Source organism: Mesocricetus auratus, unplaced genomic scaffold (genome assembly GCF_017639785.1).
Source record: "Mesocricetus auratus isolate SY011 unplaced genomic scaffold, BCM_Maur_2.0 Super-Scaffold_100052, whole genome shotgun sequence".
In the NCBI taxonomy this organism is placed as follows: domain Eukaryota; kingdom Metazoa; phylum Chordata; class Mammalia; order Rodentia; family Cricetidae; genus Mesocricetus; species Mesocricetus auratus.
Window position 1 is genome coordinate 3,095,377 of NW_024429229.1, and position 13,078 is coordinate 3,108,454.

Here is a 13,078-nt window from a genome sequence, read left to right on the forward strand (position 1 = left end):
ACCCAGATACTGCCAGCTTCCAAGTCTCATTCTCCACCCACAGGACAGGGAAGGTGATGGTCTAGCCTTCGTAGAGTTTGGCAAGGTCTCAATAATAGGATGGCCTCCATTCATGCAAGAGGAAAGCCACCAGGGTATTGGACCCGCTCCCACCCACTGAAAAGTCTCTGTGGTCATATACCTACCAGGGGAGGAAGAGACTCCTTCTGCACCCACAGGAAGACAATATAAAAACACATCGACCAATAGAAAAAAGAATGACACTACCAGAAACTAGAGAATCTACACAAGACCTGAACTGTCCATTGCAGAGGAAGCCGAAGAGAAAAATTCTTAAAAACAACTTCATGAATATGATACAGACCCTCAAAGAGGATGTAATGAAATTTCTTAAAGACATGGAAGAAAAAACAAAAAAATACAAGAAGTAGAGAAAATAACAATCCAATAAATGAAAGAATTGCAATAAATGTAGGAAAAAACAATCCGAAAAATGCAAGAAATGGAAGAAAAGACAAAACAAAAATTTAACCAATGAAAGAAAGAGAGGAAATGACAAAGCAAAAATTACAAGAAACAATTCAAACAGTGCAAGTGTTGAAAACTGAAATAGAGACAATAAATAAATCACAGTCTGAAGGAATGCTGGAAATAGAAAATCTGGGCAAATGGTCAGTACTTCAGATACAAGCATAACTAACACAATACAAGAGATGGGAGACAAAATCTCAGGTGTTGAAAATACACTAGAGGAAATAGATTCATCAAACAAAGAGAATCTTAAGTCTAATAAATCCCTAACACAAAATATCTAGGAAATATGGGACACTGTGAAAAGATCAAACATAAGAATAATAGATATTGATGAAGGTGAAGAAAACCAACTAAAAGGAGCAGAAAATATATTCAACAAAATCACAGAAGAAAACATGCCCAATTAAAGAAAGACATGCCAAAGAATGTACAAGAAGCCTACAGAACACCTAATAGAGTGGTCCACAAAAGGAAGTCCCCTGCACTCATAATAGTAAAAAACCCTGAACATACACAATAAAGAAAGAATATTAAGAGAAGCAAAGGAAAAAGGCCAAGTAACATGCAAACTACCAGAATCACACCTGAGTTATCCATGGAAACTCTGAAATCCAGAATTCCCTGGATAGTTATTCTTCCAACTCTAAGAAAGAACGGATGCTACACCAGACTGCTATAGCCAGCAAAGCTTTAAATCACTATATACAGAGAAAGCAATATAGTCCATGAAATAACCATATTTAAAAATTATGTATCCACTAACCCAGCCATACAGAAAGTTCTGGTAGGAAACTCCAACCAAAGGAAGTTAACTATGGCCAGAAAACATAGGCAATAAATAATCCCACCTTACCAATAGAAAAAAAGAGGTGGAAATACAAAATAATTCCACCACTAGCATCTATTCCAAAACAAACAAGAATGAGCAATCAATGGTAATTAATATATCCCAATATTAATGGTCATAACTTGCCCATAAAGAGACATAGGCTAAAGGAATGGATTCCATGAGAGAACCCATCCTTCAGCTTCATACAGGAAACACAACTCAGCCTCAAAGAGAGACATTACCTCAGAGTTGATAGTTGGGAAAAGATTTTCCAATCATGTTTACCCAAGAAACAATTATTGGTAGCACTCCTAATATCTAACAAATTAGATTTTAAAATAAAGTCAATCAAAAGAGATGAAGGAGGGCATTTCCTACTCATCACAGGATATATCCACCATGATGAAGTATTAATTTTGAACATCTAAGACTCAAATACAAAGGCACACACATTCATAAACGAAACATTACTAAAACTCAAATTGCATATAAAGCACCACACACTTATAATGGAAGACTTAAACACCCCACCCCCACCTCTAGACAGGAACACCAGACAGAAACATAACAAAGAACCAAAGAACTAATATAAGATATGAGCCAATTGGGATTAACATATATATATATATATATATATATATATATACATTCCACCCAAATAAAAAATAATATACTTCCTTCTCAGCACCACATGGAACCTTCTCAAAAATCGACCACATATTTGGCAACATATCAAACCTCAACAGGTAAAAAAATATTGGAATAACCCCATGTGCCTTATCAGAGCACCATGCATTAAAATTAGAATTCAACAACACACATTGCAGAAATCCTACAAACTCATGGAAGTTGAATAATTCACAATTGCACCATTCCTTGGTCAAAGAAGAAATAAAAAAGGAGAAATTAAAGACTTCCTAGAATTCAATGAGAATGAAGACACAATATACCCAAACTTATGGAACACGTTGAAGGCAGTGCTACTAGGGAAGTTCATAGCACTAATTGCCCACATGAAGACACTGGATAATAGTCACACTAGAGAATTAACAGCATAACTGAAAGCTCTAGAACACAAAGAAGTAAATACAACCAGGGGGAGTAGATGCCAGGAAATAATCAAGTTGAGGGCTGAAATCAATAAAGCAGGAACTAGGAAATCAATACAAAAAATCAATGTAAGGAAGAGTTTATTCTTTGAGAAAATCAACAAGATAGGCAAAACTGTATCCAAACTTACTAAATGGCAGAGAGCAAACATGCAAATGAACAAAATCAGAAATGAAATTGGGGACATAACAATGCACTCTGAGGAAATTCAGAGAATCATCATGTCATACTTTGAAAACCTATATTCCACAAAATTTGAAAATCTAATGGAAGGAAATAGAAAATTTTCTGGATAGAAATCACATGCCAAATTTAAATAAAGAACAGATAAGCAATTTAAATAGACCTCTAAACACTAAGGAAATAGAAGCAGTCATCAAAAGTCTCCCAACCAAAAAAAGCACAGGGCCAGATGGCCTCAGTGCAGAATTCTACCAGAAATTCAAAGAAGAGATTACATCACTTCTTTTCACATTTTTCCACTCAAAAGTAGCAGAAGGTTTTTTGCCAAACTCTTTCTATGAGGTTTCAATAACCATTATAACCAAGTCACACAAAGACTCAACTAAGAAAGAGAACTTCAGACCAAAATCCTTCATGGACATTGATGCAAAACTACTCAATATAGTACTGGCAAATCAGATCCAAGAACACATCAGAAAACTCATCCATCATGACCAAGTCGGCTCCATCCCAGGCATGCAGGGATGGATCAACATACAAAAATCCATCAATATAATCCACCATACAAACAAGCTGACACACAAAAATCACATGATCATCTCACTAGACACTGAAAAAGCCTTTGACAAAATCCAACACCCCTTCATCATGAAGGTCTTGGAAAGATCTGGGATAACAGGAACTTACCTTAACATAATAAAATCTGTGTACAGTAAACCAAAAGCCAACGTCAAACCAAATGAACAAAAACTCAACGTGATTCCTCCATGATCATGTACAAGACAAGGCTATACACTCTCTCCATACCTCTTCAATATTGTACTTGAAATTCTAGCTAGAGCAATAGCACAACAAAAGGATATCAAGGGGATACAAATTGGAAAGGAAGTAGTCAAACTTTCAATATTTGCAGATGATAAGATAGTTTACATAAGTGACATGAAAAACTTTACCAGGGAACTTCTGTAGCTGATGAATTCTTTCAGCAAAGTGGCAGGATACAAGATCAACTCAAGAAAATCATTATCCCTACTACATACAGATGATAAAAGGTCTGACAAAGAAATCATAGAAACATCACCCTTTACAATAGCCACAAGCAACATAAAATAACTTGGGGTAATGGTAACCAAACATGTGAAAGATCTATATCACAAGAACATTGAGTCTTTAAAGAAAGAAATTAAAGGAGACACCAAACGATAGAAAGATCTACCATGCTCTTGGACAGGGAGGATCAACATAATAAAAATGGAAATCTTACTGAAAGCAATATAGAGATTTATCACAGTCCCCATTAAAATACTAGAATTCTTCACAGAGTTTGAAAGAACAATAATCAACTTTATATGGAAAATCAAAACATCCAGGATAGCCAAAAAGTCCTGTTCAACAAGGCAACATCTGGAGGCAATCACCATCCCTGACTTCAAGCTCTAATACAGAGCTATAATCCTGAAAACAGCTTGGTATTGGCACAAAAATAGAAAGATAGCTCAATGGAATCAAATTGAACACCCCAACATTAATCCATACACATATGAACACCTGATTTTTGACAAGGAAGATAAAATTATACAATGGAAAAAAGAAAGCATCTTCAACAAATGGTGCTGGCACAACTGGAGGCTGACATGCAGAAGACTGCTGATAGACCCATATCTATAGCCATGCACAAAACTTAAATACAAATGGATCAAAGACCTCAACATATATCCTGCCAAACTGACCCTGTTAGAAGAGAAAGTGGGAGGCACCCTTGAACAAATTTGCACAGGAGACCACTTCCTCAACATAACTCCAGTAGCACAGACACGAAGATCAACAATAAATAAATGGGACCTCCTGAAACTGAGAAGCTTCTGTAAGGCAAAGGACTTATTCAGCAAGAAAAAAGGCTACCCACATGTTGGGAAAAATATATTCACTAACACCAAATCTGACAGAGGGCTTGTCTACAAGATTTAAAAAAACTCAAGCACGTCTCCAAAACACCAAAAGATCTAATCAAAAAGTGGGGTAGAGAACTAAATAGAGATTTCTCAGTAGAGGAGTCTAAAATGGCTGAGAGACATTTAAGAAAGTGCCTAACATCCCTAGCCATCTGGGAAATGCAAATCAAAACAGCTCTGGGGTAACATCTCATTCTTGTCAGAATGGTTAAAATCAAAATATCCAACGACAGCTTATGCTGGAAAGGATGTGGAGAAATGAGAACACTCCTCCACTGATGGTGGGAGTGCCGAGTTGTACAGACATTTTGGAAATCAGTATGGAGATTCCTCAGGAAAATGGGAATCAGTCTACCACAAGACCCAGCAATTCTACTCTTAGGCATATACCCAAAAGATGCCCATTCATACAACAAGGATTTTAGTTCCAGTATGTTCATAGCAGCATTATTTGTAATAGCCAGAACTTGGAAGCAACCTAGATGCCCCTCAACTGAAGAATGGATAGAGAAAATGTGGTACATTTACACAATGAAGTAGTATTCACTGGAAAAAATAATGGAATCTTGATATTTTCAAGCAAATGGATGGTACTAGAAGAAACCATCCTGAGTGAGGTAACCCAGTCTCAAAAAGGAAAACATGGTATATACTCACTCATATATGGATTTAGACATGAATCAGGGGAGTGCCAGCATACAATCCCACTGCCAGAGAGTCCCAATAACAGAATGTTCATCCTGTGACTGATGAAAGTAGAGGAAGCTACCTACTGATAAACACTGAACTGAACTCCTAGAATCCAATGTCAGAAAGGGAGAATTAATGGACAAACACATTAGGACTGGGCAGGTTTCACCCACAGAAACAGGGGGGGCTCTTGGACCCCAGTTTGACAGCTTTGTTGAAACCATGGGACTAACATACATGCCCAGAATATGGGTGTCAGTGAGGAGGCCTAGGTAATCTATGGGGCCTTGCATAGTATTTATCCCTGGCATACAAATAGACTATGAGTGCCCATTCCAAAAAGTGGGATGCTCTGTCACCCAGGACTTGTGAGGACGGGCCTAGGCCCTGCCCTGGATGAAATGACAGTCACTGGAGATTCACCATAGAGCATCTCACCCACCCTGGGTTTCAGAGTAGAGATTGGGTGGGGGAATGTGGGACCTTGTAGGGAGGGCAAGGGAGGAGGAAAGGGACAGGGAACTCAGATTGACATGTGAAACAAGCTTGCTTCTAACTTTAGTAAAAAACTAAACTTAAATAAAAAAATTAAAAAGATGTTGGAAGAAAACCTGTATTCCCAGGTGAACATGCTGGATGGAAATCATGACTCTAGCAACTACCTATAAAAAACCTGGGGCTCTAAATGGAAGAAGGAAGATAGGATAATTTATGATTTGACTCAAAATGACTATGGAAGCTTCAGATAGAATATCTGGTGTTTTTTAAGTTTTCCTAAAACCTGGCTCCCTGTAAACATACCTAGTTGATGATAGGGCTCCATAGCCATGCCCAGTGTGAAGAAGAATAACTAGGGACACCCATGGATGAGCATATGTCCCCTATCCACACATGTCTCAAGCTGCACTAAGCATTGAGAAATCATGAAATGTGGGAGAATCTGTTAAATGTACAGATACAGTCATGGGGACACTTTATGTCATTGGCTCCTTTCAGCATCTGAGTGTAATTGGAGACTTGATTGTGTTTCTGAACCTTGTGGAAGAAGGAGACTTTTATTTTATTCTTTTGAAGACTCTCCTTAAAAAAGTATTGATGCTTTTGTAGCTCAGGAATTTAACTCAAAGAATTTTACCTGCAATAAGTACCAGGTGGAACAGAACCTTCTGAATAGGTTGGTCTGTTGTGAGATCCACAGACAGACTTCCCAGGAAGTTCTCCATTCTTCACTAGCTCATCTAACCCTAAACCAGAGCTGGAAGGACAAAGGAGAGCAGAGATCAGTAGATGTCAGGTGCCCTCATTTATGACCCAAATCTAAAGATGTTAGGAAAAAAGTCTAGAGCATGATAAATACCAAGCACCTATCACATATCTCTAATAATTCTAGACCCAAAAAGCAGGAAGACAGGATGGTCTGTACCTGACACAAAGAAAATAAGTGAGCTTCTATTTGAAGCTAGAGGTTGGAGTGGAGCCCAGATGTTTAGGCCACTAACACACCCTAATCCCTCTGCATTGCACCAATGTGGTGCTCTAATTGGCAAATAGGAATGAACTTCCAACTTTAGATACATCACCATTACTTTCTAAAACCTTTTATTGGTCCAAATAGCCACAAAATTGGAGCAGCACTACAAGTTCCTGAGTCAGGCAAGTTTGAAGGTAGCTGCAAACGAGTTAGGAGTGGGCTAGTTTAAGCCACAGAAACAGGGTATAGGTTATCTGACTAGAAGAAAGGGAGACCGATGAGAGGCCATACATTAATATGGTATTACTTCAAGCCAAATATTTGAGCCTTTGTCATGCATTACTCCTGTTCAGGTACAAGAACTCATCAAAATGTTCTTGCAGGTCAGCTTTTGTTCCTGGCTGAATACTCTGTGCTTTTGCTGGCCCCTTGCATCCCCACATTCTCTAGCTCCTACACTCAAGCCCCCTAGCATTTGCTGCAGGTTTGAATTACAACATCATGCTCAGGTCTGTGCTGTGGCAGGAGAACACTGCACAAAATAATAGGTGAGACAGTGTCCTGGAGTCTCAACAGCACTCCTGTTCTGCCCATGCTAATTTCTGCCCTTATCTGAATATCAGTGTTCCCACCTGAATGGAAACATGTAAACATCTCCTAAATTTTCACAGGACTATCTGCACATCAAGCTGGGAATAAGGTGAAGTTTACACTCCAAACATGCATAAATGTCCAGAATGTTACCAAGGCTATTACTCATTTAGCTCCCTCTTCCCAACATCAAGACAGCCTCAACAATATACCTATAATGCACACACTTCCTTGTGAACTCAGCTTCCTAGAAATCAGTAGGTAGATACACCTTTTTCAGATCCCTGTGTGTTTTACTACTACTCCAGCGACCAGTGCTTAAATATCTTCCTTAAATAAACATTTTCCACCCTTTTATGGCTCCTCGCAGGCAGTCCTTAATCTCACATGGATTACCATCCCTTATTCTTCTGAGTGCTATCATTAAAGGTGTAGGTAATATGGATCCCACAATGTTTAATCTCTGTGTGCAAATTAACATGATGGGACAGGATTATGTATAAAATGGAAGCTAAGTATCTTGGCCTGGCCCACAGAGTGCTAACTGTATAAGAATTTGGAGCTTGATATGTTGTCCCATTTTGTAGTGTTATAATTAAATGCCAATTAGATAAATGTTTATAGAACTTAGGAAATTTCCTGCTTCTACATTCCAAGTTGAGAAGCAGGTCTGTGCTCTTGGGGTAGAGAAAGAAAGCTCATAAGGAGTAATCCATCCTCCATCAACTAAATAGTGGCTACAAATCCTGCCTGGACTACCAGAGACTCATCTCAAAAGGTAAAAGAACCATCCAGCAACAACACTAAAATTATGAAGAATAGTCATTCATTCTTAGCATTAGAGGGCACATAAGAGTCAGATCATGGGCACAGACCTTTAAACCAGCTAATTAGAAATTTCCATTAAGAAAAGATTAAAATCAAGGGCAGTCTGGTTATAGAGTGACTCTGAAACCAACCAGGTATACCTGATCAAAAACCATCTGAAATGTCCCCAATCTCTGGCGATCTCAGCTAGGTGAGCTTGGTTCTCCAGTGGGACACTCCCCATCCTCCACTCGACCCCTATCCCCTCGATCTTCCAGGGACACTCCTGACTTCCAGAAGACCTGCCCACACAGGAAAGACATCAGAACTTCAAGACCCCAACCTCCAGTGATCCCAGCGAGGTGAGCTTGGGTCTCTGGGGGATACTACCCATCCTCTGCCTGACCCCCATCTCCTTGAACTTCTGGGGCTGCTCGTGGCATCCAGAAGACCCGCACACACCTGAAAGACATCAGCCCTTCCAGGCCCCAATCTCTGGCGATCCAAGCTAGGCCCCAAACTTGGGCAATCCCAGTCAGCTTCAGGAAGGGTGGAGAGGACTGGAGACAGAAAGACCCCACAAGCACACACTGGAAGAAGAAATGGGAAGTAGACAGAATAAGAGCTCACTCAGCAGTCAAAAGGCAAACATAACTTCACCAGAATCTAGGGAACCAATGCCAGCAAGACCTGAAAAGCATTACATAGTTGAAGCAGAGGAGACAGACCTTAAAAATCATTTTAAGAAGATGATACAGTCCCTCAAAGAAGAAATGAGGAAATCCCTTAAAGAAATAGAGGAAAAAAACAAACAAAATATCCATGAAATGGGGGAAAAATTCAAGAAATAAACAAATCTCTCAAAGAATCTAAAGAGTACCAAGAAAAAAACAACCAAACAAATGAAGGAAACAACTCAAACAGTTGAAGGATTGAAAGGTGAAAGAGAACCAAAAATAAAGAAAACACAGAATGAGGGGTGTTGGAAATGGAAAAGCTGGGTAAACAATCAGGAACTACAAATGCAAGTATCACCAATAGAATACAAGAGATAGAAGAGAGAATCTCAGGTGTTGAAGACTCATTATAGGATATACAGTCGTCAACCAAAGAAAATCTCAAAACCAATAAATCCCTAACACAAAATATCCAGGAAATATGGGACACTGTGAAGAAGCCAAACCTGAGAATAATATAGGTATAGAAGAAGGTGAAGAAATACAGCTCAAAGGTACAAAAACATATTCAACAAAATCATAGAAGAAAATTTCCCTAACCTAAAGAAGGATATGCCTATGGAAATACAAGAATCTTACAGAACACCAAATAGGCTGGACCAGAAAAAGAAGTCACCTCAGATTATAATAATCAAAACATAAAACCTACAGAATAAAGAGAAAATATTAAGAGCAGCTAAAAAAAGGCCAAGTAATATATAAAGGCAGACCTATCCAAATTACACCTGACTTCTCAATGGAAACGTTGAAAGCCAGAAGATCCTGGACAGATGTCCTACAAATGCTAAGGGAAGAAGGATGCCAGCCAACACTACTATATCCAGCAAAGCTTTCAATTTCCATAGATGGAGAAAACAAAATATTCCATGACAAAGCCCGATTTAAACAATACATGTCAATGAATCCAGCTCTACAAAAAGTGGTAGAAGGAAAACTTAGATCCAAGGAAGATAGCTACACTCACAAAGACACAGGCAATATATAATCGCACTTTACATAACACCAAAAGAAAAAGGGAGGAGAAAATACACAAAATAACGTCACTACTAATAAATCAAGCACAAACAAGAATCATCAATCAATGGTCATTGATATCCCTCAATGTCAACAGCCTCAACTTGCCTATAAAAAGAGACAGACTAGCAGAATGGATACAAAGACAGAACTCATCCTTCTGCTGCATACAAGAAACACACCTCAACATCAAAGACAGATGGTTTATCAGGGTAAAGGGTTGGGAAATGATTTTCCAATTAAACGGACCCAAGAAACAAGCAGGTGTAGCAATCCTAATATCTAACAAAATAGACTTCAAATTAAAATCAATCAAAAGAGGTGAAGAAGGACATTTCATATTCATCAAAGGAAAAGTCCACCAAGATGAAGTCTCAATTTTAAACATCTACACCCCAAATACAAAGGCACATACATTTGTGAAAGAAACATTACTAAAGCTCAAATTGCACATAAAATCGCACACTCTAATAATAGGACACTTCAACACACCGGTCTCACCGCTAGACAGGACCAGTAGACACAAACTTAACAAAGAAACAAAAGAACTAGAAGAAGTTATGACCCAACTGGGTTTAACAGACACCTATAGAACATTCCACCCAAACAAATAGGGATATACCTTCTTCTTGGTGCAACATGGAACTTTCTGTAAAATTGACCACATAATAGGAAACATAGCAAATCACCACAGATACGAAATAATTGGAATAACCCCCTGTATCCTATCAGACCAACATGCATTAAAATTAGAATTCAACAATAACACAATTCTCAGAAACCCTACAAACTCATAGAAATTGAACAATGCTCATTTGCACCATCCCTGGGTAAAGGAAGAAATTAAAAAAATTAAAGGCTTCCTGGAATACAATGAGAATGAAGACACAACATACGCAAACCTATGGGACACTTTGAAAGCATTGCTAAGAGGTAAGTTCATAGCACTAAGTATCCACATGAAGAAACTAGAGAAAAGTCATACTAGAGAATTAATAGCACAACTGAACATTCTAGAACAAAAAGAAGCAAATACACCCAGGAGGAGCAGACGCCAGGAAATAATCAAATTGAGGGCTGAAATCAGTCAAGTAGAAACCAGGAGAACATTGAGAAAAATCAATGAAACAAAGAGTTGGTTCTTTGAGAAAATCAACAAAATAGAGAAACCTCTGTCCAAACTAACCAAAAGACAGAGAGAGAGCATGCTAATTTACAAAATCAGAAATGAAAAAGGGGACATAACAACATACTAGGAGAAAATCCAGAGAATCATCAGGGCATACTTTGAAAATCTGTACTCCACAAAATTTGAAAATTTAATGGAAATGGACAATTTCCTGGATAGATATCACTTGCCAAATCTAAATCAAGAGCAGATAAACAATATAAACAGACCTATAACCCTTAATGAAATAGAAGCAGTCATCAAAAGTCTCCCAAACAATAGAAGCCCAGGCCCAGATGGCTTCAGTGCAGAATTCTACCAGAAATTCAAAGAAGATTTAATTCCAATACTCCTCAAAGTATTCCACACAATAGATGCAGGAGGCTCACTGCCAAACTCTTTTTATGAGGCTACAATTACCATGATACAAAAGCCACACAAAGACCCAACTAAGAAAGAAAACTATAGACCAATTTCCCTGATGAACATCGATGCAAAAATACTCAATAAAATACTATCAAACCAGATTAAGAACACGTCAGAAAAATCATCCACCATGATCAAGTAGGCTTCCTCCCAGGAATGCAGGGATGATTCTACATTAGAAAATCTATTAAAGTAATCCACCATATAAATGAAAGAAAAACCACAAAATCATCTCACTAGATGCTGAAAAAGCCTTTGAGAAAATCCAGCACACCTTCATGATAAAGGTCCTAGAGAGATCAGGGATAACAGGAACGTACCTGAATATAATAAAAGCAATATACAGTAAACCAACAGCTAACATCAAACTAAATGGAGAGAAAATCAAAGCAATTCCTCTAAAATCAGGAACAAGACAAGGCTGTCCACTCTCTCTATATCTCTTCAATATTGTACTAGAAGTCCTAGCTACAGCATTCAGACAACAAATGGAGATAAAGGGGATACAAATAGAAAAGAAGAATTCAAATTATCACTATTGGCAGATGATATGATAGTTTACATAAGTGACCCGAAAAACTCTGCAAAGGAACTCCTAGAGCTGATAACACCTTCAGCAAAGTGGCAGGATACAAGGTAAACTCAAAAAAATCAGTGGCCCTATTATATACAGACGATGAAGTGAGTGAGAATGAAATCAGAGAAACCTCACCCTTTACAATAGACATAAACAGCATCAAATATCTGGGGTTAATGTTAACCAAGGAAGTGAAAGACCTGTATATCAAGAACTTTGAGTGTTTAAAGAAAGAAATCAAAGAGGATACCAGAAAATGGAAAGATTTCCCATGCTCTTGGATTGGTATGATCAACATAATAAAAACGTCAATCTTGCCAAAAGCAGTCTACAGATTCAATGCAATCCCTATCAAAATTCCATCACAATTCTTCACAGACCTGGAAAGAACATTAATCAACTTTATATGAAAAAACAAAAGGCCCAGGATAGACAAAACAACCCTATAAAATAAAGGATATTCAGGAGGCATCACCATTCCTGATTTCAAGCTCTATTATAGAGCTATAGTCCTGAAAACAGCATGGTATTGGCACAAAAATAGGCAGGTAGACCAATGGAACTGAATTGAAATCCCTGATTTTAACCCACACACCTATGAACACTTGATTTTTGACAAGGAGGGAAAAGTATACAATGGAAAAAATAAAGCATCTTCAACAAATGGTGCTGGCATAACTGGGGACTGGTATGCAGAAGACTGCAGATAGATCCATGTTTATCACCTTGTACAAAACTTAAGTCCAAATGGGTAAAGATCTCAACATAAATCCAGCCACACTGAAACTTTAGAAGAGAAAGTGGGAGATACTCTTCAACGAGTTGGTACAGGAGACCACTTCTTAACATAACACCTTTGGCACAGACACTGAGTTTGACAATCAACAAATGGGACCTCCTGAAACTAAAATGCTTCTGTAAGGCAAAGGACACTGTCAACAAGATAGAAAGGCAGTCCACAGAATGGGAAAAGTTAATCACTGACCCCA